The sequence below is a fragment of the Phyllostomus hastatus genome, unplaced genomic scaffold, assembly GCF_019186645.2.
Source record: "Phyllostomus hastatus isolate PE091 unplaced genomic scaffold, TTU_PhHast_1.1 phas_contig_399, whole genome shotgun sequence".
In the NCBI taxonomy this organism is placed as follows: domain Eukaryota; kingdom Metazoa; phylum Chordata; class Mammalia; order Chiroptera; family Phyllostomidae; genus Phyllostomus; species Phyllostomus hastatus.
The window spans coordinates 41,317-51,939 of record NW_025333871.1 but is presented as its reverse complement, the minus strand read 5'-3'; the positions used below and the strand labels follow the sequence as shown (position 1 = coordinate 51,939).

At 38.5% G+C, this 10,623-nt stretch overlaps 1 pseudogene; it reads right to left on the bottom strand.

The window, feature by feature from the left end:
* Positions 1–3,278: 3,278 nt before the first annotated feature.
* Positions 3,279–9,631, bottom strand: LOC123821254 (annotated as a pseudogene).
* Positions 9,632–10,623: the final 992 nt, after the last annotated feature.

Here is a 10,623-nt window from a genome sequence, read left to right as displayed (position 1 = left end):
CACCCAGGCAGGGCAACCCTCCTTGCTGCACTGCAGTGCTGCTTGTGGGGTAGGGGCCAGAAAGGGAACAGTGCAGCTCACCTGCTGGTCTTTAGCACACTTTTCATTGAATTCTCTTGTGCAAGACTGGGAGTTTCTCCCACTGTGGCAACTGCTATAGTCTGCAGTCAACTCTGAGTCTCAGTTTCCCCTTCACCCAGCCCCGCTTGTCCTGTCTGCTGCCTCACCTCCATTTTTCTGAGCTGACCTCACAGTCCACTACCTTACCGATCTCGTTGTTCTGGTTTTTTTGTTTTGTTTTGTTTTGTTTTGTTTTAATTCCTTGGTTATCAGAGTTCCATGCAGCTTGATTTTCTGGCACTTCTGGTTGTTTATTGGTTTTAGATTGATTGTTATCCTCCTTTTGGTTGTGCGAGGAAGCAAAAGGTTTCTACCTATGCCTCCATCTTGGCTGGAACTCTCAGAAAGTGTTAAAATACATTATGAAAAATTAAATTATGACCTCTTTCCATTTGGTTTAGCTAAGAGCTAAGTTTTATATATTTTCCCAACTATTTTTTTCTTAACTAAGGGTTAACATTAACCAATAACTAGGGGTTAACATGTGTCAGTAATATTATGTGAAATTGCCAAATAACTGTTATAAAAAAACCATCAAGACCAACCAAGAAAATATGTTTTTGTTAAACTCACAAAATCAGCATAGGGTCAATAGTATAGAGGTATGTAGTTTTGGCAAAGGACTTCACAACTTTGCCAAACAAAAACTAAAAGATTGCCAAGGACTTCTTTTATCACATCCAGAAATGTTCTGTAATTTCTCTGAGAACCCTGTATGTGCACTTAAAGTGAGTGGCCCATTTCTCAAGTACCACCACAGAGGGCCCTTCTGTTCTGCTTATGATCCAGTACAGAAGCCTAAACAGTACACTTGTTCAGGATCCATGTAGAGACTGCATGGCATTTAAAATCCTAGATGGCAAGTATGATCCCATTGATGGTAAAGGTTTAACAAAATGCTTTGATTTTTCTAAGGACACATTTGACTTTGTGAACTTTCTGTTTATCCTAAATCTTGACAAAAATGGAATGCCAAAAATGAATATAACAGAAGGGATTCTTTAGTTGTAAAGTGCATCCATACTGAAAGGACCATATAGAAAATATATTCTGGGTTTTTTTTTCTAAAGCTTTCTGACTGCATTTATTCTTATAACTGGAAACAATGCTTGTAGGGACCCTGGAATTGTACCTGACAGTATTATTAGATGTGTTGTTCCCAATTAAAATCATGAGACTTCTAAACTAGGATGGCTCCTCTGCCTGTGCTTTCTCTCAGGATCCAATGTGAAAGCCCATAAGGGTTATTTAGTCTCACGAAAGAGAAATGCTCAGTATAACTGCTGGCATGGTGAATATTTCAGTTGTGAAGTTCTATATGTGCATTTTGCATACTATTTAGTCATTGTTTTTCACTGGATTCCACTCATTTTATTAGAATAATTGTTGGTAGAAATAATTTAGGCTTGAGTTGTTTGCTTATTCAGTTCACCTTGAGGCATCACCTGTCCTTAACCATCATATATCCAAGTTCAAGGTTTGAGAAGACTCGCTACATCTCCAGGGCTGTAAATCTGTGCAAGACTTGGTTATATCAGGTTTCTCCTTATTGTAAGGATATTTATGAGGTCTGTCAATCAAAATTCTCACCTGGACATGGCCTAGACTTTGTCTTATGCCCTTCCCATTCCAAAAGAACACCAAATCCATGGCCTGGCTGGCCTGACTTGTCAAAATCTTTCATGGGAAAAACATTTTAGAGTATGAGGTGTACTTGTCTAGCTTCCCAATCCCTTATTATCCTCTCAGATGATAAGATATTTAGCATTTTGTCAGTTTTTTAGTTGTGCTCAACATGGTATTGATTAAAAATATCAAATCTGACATTGTCTCAAAGGTAAATTATATGCTTGTGAGTAGAAGATTAGACTTCTGCAAATGTACACAGGTAACCATAGTTGACAGGAAGTGTCCTCACCTCCTGCATCTTGGCTCCAATGTTATGTTCCCACTCCCTGCTGTGACATATTAATTTTCCTTACTATGTCTCCTTTATCTTTCCTCATAGCACTATCCCTTTTGTATAGTCTGAATCAATGATTTGTTAGTTTTATTATCTCTCTTATGCTATAAAATAGATTCCATCAGGGCACATATCTTTGGGTGCTTGTCACTTATATTCCCCAAAGCCTAGGACAATCCCTAGAATGTAAGAATCATGTAATATAATTTTTGAATATAAGGAACAAATGAATGGATGAAATGATTAATGCTCAATAACTCTGTCTCCAGAAATATAGATTTTGTGTCAGAAGCACTAAAACGGGGACAGGAAAGGCAAATAAATGTGGTTGCTGTAGCCTATAGAAGTTGATGAAGCCTCTCAATCAGGCAGTAACAAATTCAATGTAGAGACCATCCAATTCCTTCCAGTTTGCTGAGCAATATGTGGCCATTCCCATGAATAAGTCACTCCAAAAGTTTGTTCCACTCAGTCCCTAAGGAGTTCAGGAAACTCTCGTCTCCACATAGAAGTCACATGATTCAACTTGACAGAATTCACAAACAGGTTAATCAGGAGTATGGGCCAGAATTTTAGGGGTCTACAAAGCCTATCAATCCTCAGAAGTAAACTTTACTTAAAGAAAAACCTATCTACCAGTTTTCTATTTGTTCCACTTTGTCATTTCCTCTTAGAATGCTCTTAGTTCAAACTGTAATTATCACTCTCACTTTAGGATAAGATGTTGTTGAAAATGGATGTAGTCTTAAATGTTTTGAAATACAGTAACCTTTAATGTATGGCAGAGAATAACCTTAAAGAATTATACATATATAATAAATATATATATAATTTATACATATAATTATATATATAAATGAATGAATGAATAAAATGTTTAAAGGACCACAACAAATTAGGAATTTTTCATATGAGATAGTATGTGTTTCTAATAATACATTTAATGTTATTAAAAGTAACTCACTATGGGCCTCAAATTTACAGCACGATATCAGAAAATCAACTCCATATCAACTGAAGTGCTCCATGTAAACTAATGATAAATGGACAAATATATTTAGACCACAGACAACTCAATTTCCTTTTGTTGTTATATTATTATGTCAAATCCTATAAAATATTATGTTTCAGCAAGGAAATATTTTTCTTCCAAACTCTCTCTTTAGACCACCCCCCTCCCCTCAATCTCATTATTTCAGAGGCTGTAGATGATGGGGTTCAGCATAGGGATCACCACCATGTAGAACATAGACACCAGCTTGTTCTGGTCAGTTGAGAAGGTGGTCTTGGGCATCACATATGTGAATGTGATGGTCCCGGAGAACAGGGTGACCACTGTGATGTGAGATGAGCAGGTGGAGAAGGCCTTGTGGTGCCCTCATTGGAGTTCACCTTCAGGATGGTGATGAGGATGTAGATGTAGGAGACAAATATGGCAAACACTGTGACCACAATGATGGAGCCATCAACAAATGAGGGGACAACTGCAGGGATACTGCTATCAGAACAGGAGACTTCCACTAGAGGGGCAAAATCACAGAAAAAAATTGTTGATTTGATTTAGCCCACAGAAGAATTAAAAATAGAAGCAAATATTAAAGGAGGGAGCATTGAGAAAACCACCCACATAAGCCACTATGAGGAAGTTTTCAAGCATATTGGGTGTGACAGAAGTTGAAAAGCACATTTCAGAAAAAGCCAACTGACTCAGAAAAAAATATGTAGGATGATGGGGCCAAGAAGAGATTCTAATAAGAGTGATTGTGCTGAGATTGCCAGTCTGGCTGCAGCAATAACTTAGATCATATAACCAGAAAGCAAGACGTCAGTGAGGAAAATGGGAACCTTGAGTTCTAGGAATGATTGAAGAAAATCTAAAATGGTAAAAACCTGGCCCTAGGCAGTGTGGCTGAGTTGGTTGGGCATCATCCCACAAACCAAAAGGTTGCAGGTTCAATTCCTGGTCAGGGCACATGCTTAGGTTGAGGATTTAGTCCCCAGTCAGGGTGTATATGAGAGGCAAACAATCGATGTTTCTCTTTCACATTGATGTCTCTCTCTCTTTCCCCCTCTGTTACCCTCCCCTTCCTTCCCTCTAAATAAAATGAAATGAAATGAAATGTAAATAAAATAAAATGTAAATAAAATGATAAATACTGGGTTTAATATAAAAATATATTTCTCTTAATTCCTTTAAAATACATAAAACCAAATAAAAATTGTAATAGTATCCTGGAGTCTTTTTATAGAGAGATATAAACACATGGCAACTATAACATAAAGGTGGAAGGAGGAAAATAAACATATAAGGTCTCAGGATCTCTATATTTTATGGAAGGTACTATATCATTAACTCAAACTGTGAAAATTTAGGAACATGTATTATCCTGAAAGCAACTACTAAGAATGTAATTTCTTAGTAGTAATTTCCAAGATGTATGCCTGAAATGCCAATGGAAAAATTGAAATGGAAGTTAAAATTTTCAACTCACCCAAAAGAAGGATGAAAAGTGGAGTGAGGAAAACAGCACCACCAACAAAAACTGATAATGAGCATCTATGAAACACACTTTGCTCACATTATTCTTTTTTTTAAAATATATTGTATTGATTATGCTATTACAGTTGTCCCATTTCCCCCTTCTCTCTCCTCCACCCTGTACCCCCCTCCCACCCACGTTTTCCCCCTTTAGTTCATGTCCATGTGTCATACTTATCAGTTCTTTAGCTTCTACATTTCCCGTACTATTCTTGCCCTCCCCCTATCTATTTTCAACCTACATTCTATGCTACTTATTCTCTATACCTTTTCCCCTCTCTCCTCCTCCCACCCCCCTGCTGCTAACCCTCCATGTGCCCTCCATTTTTGTGGTTCTGTTCCTGTTCTTATTGTTAACTTAGTTTCTTTTGGTTCTGCTTTAGGTGTGGTTGTTAATATTTGTGAGTTTGCTGTCCTTTTACTATACATGTCTTTTCTTTATCTTCTTTTCTTAGATAAGTCCCTTTAGCATTTCATAAAATAAGGGCTTGGTGATGATGAACTCCTTTAACTTGACCTTATCTGAAAAGCACTTTATCTGCCCTTCCATTCTAAATGAGAGCTTTGCTGGATAGAGCAATCTTGGATGTAGGTCCTTGTCTTTCATGACTTGGAATATTTCTTTCCAGCCCCTTCTTGCCTGTAAGGTCTCTTTGGAGAAATCAGCTGATAGTCTGATGGGAACTCCTTTGTAGGTTACTGTCCCCTTATCTCTTGCTGCTTCTAGGATTCTCTCCTTCATTTTTACCTTGGCTAATGTAATTATGATGTGCCTTGGTGTGTTTCTTCTTGAGTCCAACTTCTTTGGGGCTCTCTGAGCTTCTTGGATTTCTTGGAAGACTGTTCCCTTTGCCAGATTGGGGAAGTTCTCTTTTATTATTTGTTCAAATACATGCTCAATTTGTTGCTTTTCCCCTTCCGATTCTGGTACCCCTATAATTCGGATATTGGAATGTTTAAAGGTGTCCTGGATGCTCTTAAGCTTTCCCTCGATTTTTTGAATTCTTATTTCATCATGCTTTCCTGCTTGGTTGATTCTATCTTCCTTCTGGTCCACTGTATTGTTTTGAGACTCAGATTCCTTCCTTTCACTATTGGCTCTCCTCCGCGTATCTTCCTGCATCTCTTTTATGGTAACCTGCATTTTTTCATCTAAATTGCACCCAAAATCAACCAATTCCGTGAGCTTTCTGATCACCAGTGTTTTGAACTGTGCATCTGATAGATTGGCTATTTCTTGGTCGCTCAAAAGGATGAGTCCTGGGGGACTGATCTGCTCTGTTGGAAACATGTCTTTCCCTGTCTCTCCTTCCTGGTCTGGTCGCTCTTGTTATGGTGGGGGGTGGAGCCTTAGGTGTTCACCGGGGCTGGGCACCCCAGTCGCTAGATTGTGACGTTATATATGGGGGCAGGGGTGGGAGTGGGGACAGGAGGGAACAATGGCGGCAGTTCCGTTCTCCTGGGCCCAGACCCTTCTTTGGAATCCTGGGCCACGAATTCAGCCCTGGTCCACAATCGCTGCCCCACTGGGTCTGCCCACTGCAGCTTGCGTACTCAGGGATCACCGCTGTGTTCTTGCGCCCTGGATGGCTGTCGCTCCGATTTTGCGCCAAACTTTCCCCGACCTCCGCGTGCTACTGACCCGCGCCAGCCCTGCGCCCGCCCGGCTCATCGTCTCCTACCAGTCCAGATGAATGGGTCTACTTCAACTTCTTGGCTGTCCGACTTCCATTCAGATAAATCCTGTATCAGTTCTGGGTGTTATTCTATCTGTAAATTATTGTTGTAAATTACTGTTGTTCTAATCTTGGTTGTGCGAGGAGGTACAGTGCGTCCACCTATTCCTCCATCTTCCACATTATTCTTAATTATAAAATATTGAATGACCTCTCTCTATACATTAGGGGGAAAGGCAGGAGACTTCACCTATTCTAGTCAGCATTATAATGGATGTTCCAGAATATTGAAATAAGGAAATTGCAAGTAATAAAAATCATAAAGGTAAAACAGGAAGAAATATAACTATCTTCACTGTAGGTAAGTGTTCATACAGAAAGTTCTAAGAAATCTACAAAACATTCTATAACTAATTTAGAAAGATTATAGGATAAAAAGTTAATACAATTTTATATTTATATGATAGCAAACAACAGGAAGGTTTAAACAGAAAAGTGATTTATAATATGCCCAAACCATAAATATTTAGGAATAAAGTTATCAAAAGCTATGTAACACTTTTTCACTAAAAATTATAGATCATTGATGAGAAAAAGAAAAAAAGACATAAATAAATGGAGTGACACACACCATTTTTATGGATTGGAAAACTCAATATCATTAACAAGCTAACTTTCTCTAACTCTCCAAACTCTGATCTACAGATTCAATGCAATATGGATAAAAATTATAAAAGGATTTTTATATGAATACAGAAGCTGATTATTTGTGGCTATGAAAATAAGTCAGGAAGTGAAATATCTTTTAAAAACAAAAGATTAGGCAGATTAGCACTACATGGCTTCAAGACTTACCATAAAAGCAAAGTAATTATAACAGTATGGTATGGGTAAAATGATAGACTTACAGATCAAGAAAGACAGTCCAAAAATAGATCCACATATATATTGGAGATATATATATAAATTTATTTGGACTGATGTAAAATGCAATTCAACAGGGGAAAAGTACCAAACATCTGTTACTTGAGAAACTTTGTATTATATGAAAATAATGAACAATAATCCTTATCACATGCCATACAGAAAGATCAACTCTAAATCTATCACAGATATGCATACAAAAGACAAAAATATAACATTTTTACAGCTAAATATATGAAGAAGTATTTATACATTTAGATTAGGCAAAGGTTTTTAGATAAAACAGAGACTTGTAAAAACTAACAAATAAAAATGACATATTAGATTTCAAGTTTGAAAACATTTACTCTTCAAACAAATCATCTAGGACACTAAAAAGGAGAACATGTTACATGCATCAAAAATATATATTTATGAGAAAAGACTAAATATAGAATATATACAGAATTCTTAGAACTAAATGAAAGGAAGGCAGCCTACTTTTTTAAATGGGAGAAAGCTTTGAAATGTACTTTAAAGAGAAGATATACAAATTACTAATAAGCAGCTGAAAAGTTGCTTAAAACCACTAAAAAATTATAAAACAATTAATATAACTAAAATTACAAAACAATGCCTCTGCTGGCCAGAGTCCACCTGTTGTGGCTGAAAAAGAAAATAAATGCACAGGAGACACCAAGAAAAAGGAAACAGGATGGCTACTCTCTCGAGGGGAAAGTGTCTATGAATGCCTCATACACTCTCTCAAAAGGAGAGCACCCCAACCCTTGCCTAGACAGGCTTTTATTGTTTTTCTCGAGGCTTACATCAGAGAAAGGTTTATTGTCTATTACATAAAATGTTATTGTCTACATGTTAGGTACATTCGGGGAAATGAAAATAACAGGCAGAGGGGAATGGCGGTGAGCTCATTAGCTCTGTCCTTGGGTGAATTCACAGAGGCTTTGGAAATTACCTTGAAGATAGAGGGTACACATTTGTAATTTTAGACCAGGGTGATGGAGTTTTAGCAAAAGCAAGCCATAACAGTCTGTATGCATTTTCTAGGTGTGATTCCCATGGGAAAACTTGGTTTGAAAGTCTGGCTCCTGCCCACCACTTGGCTTCTGTAGGTTTTCCATACAGAGCTGAGTCACATTTGCCAAAATGAAACAAACCAGTCCCCTACAAATGCCAAGAGACAAAAGTGAAGGATCCAAGATGGCAGTGGAAAGGGAGAAGATACAGTCGCCTGATCTCAGGAACAACTAGACTTACAACTAAAACATAAAACAATCGAGAAGAAAATGGGGCAGACCCAAGATGGCAGAGGAGTAAGTAGAAGTTATACTAACCTCTTCCCAGGACTAATCTGGAGTTACAACTAATTCAAAGAAAAATTATCCTGTATAAGCAACTGAACAATAGCTGTAGAGAAGCCTACTGACCAAGGACTAATGGAAGAAACCACATCACCACATTGAGATTGGTATCTAGTGCAGGGACATGAGAGGGATGGCTGAACTCCCAGGGCAGCAGCAGAAGTTCTGGAGGGATGTTTCAGTGGCCAGGGTGTTCGCGCTGAGAAGTTGAGGGGACTAAATCCCAAGCAGGGCTCCCCAGCCTTGAGCACCAGAACTGGGAAAGGAACCCCAGTAACACCTGGCTGTAAAAAACAGAGGGTTTCTATCTGCCACATAGAGATGGCTAAAGATGGACAGAGCCTCTTAAAGAGGTAATGCAAAAATATCACTAGCAGCCACTTTACCCTGGGCTCCAGAGGAGGCAGGGCAGAGTAGATTAGAGATTCTCAAGGGCAGTCTGGTGTTGGTGGCTCTGTGGAGAGAGCTGAAGGATCAGCCACCAGGATCCCTGTGCTGAATCCTTCCCCATACTGCTGAAGCCATCTTTCTTGGTTAGAACACTCCCCACCAAGCAGCATAAGCCTGAGGGGAAGCAATGGCCCCACCCACAGGAATCCTTCCTGCCCCACCCTGTGCAGCTTAAGCACCAGCTGTGGATCACTGATCACTCCAAACAGATTGCCCAGGTCCAGTCACAGGCAGTGTGCAACATAGGGTGGCACCAAAGTCTTTGCAGATCTGTGTAATGCATTAAATACAAAGCAGCAGCTAAAATGGGAAGACAAAGAACTAGGCCCCAAATGAAAGAACTAGAGCTTTCTCTAGAAGAACTAAATGAAATGGAGGCAAGCAATTTTTGTGATATAGACTTTAGAGTAATGATTATAAGGATACTAAACAACATAAAGTATATTGTGTTGGGAAAAAAAGTTTGTTTCGCTTCTTTCCATACAATAAAAGGCACATCTTTCATTTTCACCAATAACTAGTGATTTGCATGAGAGTATGTCAGCTACCTCCTGATATTGGCTTCTACTGGGTAGAGGCCAGGGGTGCTGCCAAACATCTTCCAATACACAAGACAACCCTACAGCAAAGAATTATTTGTCCAAAATGTCAAGAGTAACACAAAACGTTGCAAACCACTTTTCACTCATCTGCTCACTCACAGCAACTTCTCCATACACTGCACAAATATGTATATATTTGCATTTCACCTGCATTTTTACCTTTTTTAAAATAGTAAAGCATAATACAACAAAAATATACTGTAACTTCTTCCATCTTTGACATCAAAATGGCTACACAGAAGTTCAACTTTAAGTATTTTTTAATGCACACTGATTTGAGAGCTGTCAGAATACAGTCTAACAGAATTACTACAAATGAAGTTAAAGACAACTGAGCACTACCAGAACAATCATACAGAAAAAATAAATGAAATTTTTGGTCCACCCAATAAATAATCCACCTCTATAACCAAGTGCTGACTTGCTCAACAAAAGTCTTATAACCAAGAATTTACAGAAAAAGCCACATCAAGACTGGTAAGAAGGGCAGAGATATGAAAAGGGCTGACCCCACTCCCACAGTGGTGACTGAGGTTCTGGAGGGATATCTCAACTGCAATTCCTATCAAGACACAGCAATGATGTGTTTCCGAGAATTAGAAAAGTGTTCCAAAAATGTATAGGGAACCATAAAGACTCTGAATAGCCACAGCAATCCTGCAACTCTAGTTGCTTATCTGAATTAATCTGTATGGAAGCAAGGACATACTGATCACCATCAGTACACCATCATTTTGTGTACTGGCACGTCACAGCTGTAGCAAGATCTTATACATACATTTACTCAGTCACTTGAATCAGGATGAAATATTCAACAGATCAGTAGCCAGGATTCAAAGCCAGCTGAACCAGTGGTTCATCAAACAGCAAAAGCTTCATTCAGCTAGCCATTCATTTATTAATTGTTTCATTTTAAATAAGCATTTATCCTAACTATGGTTCAGGAACTGTGTGAACATAGATGCATGGGGAGTGAGGAAGGACACTG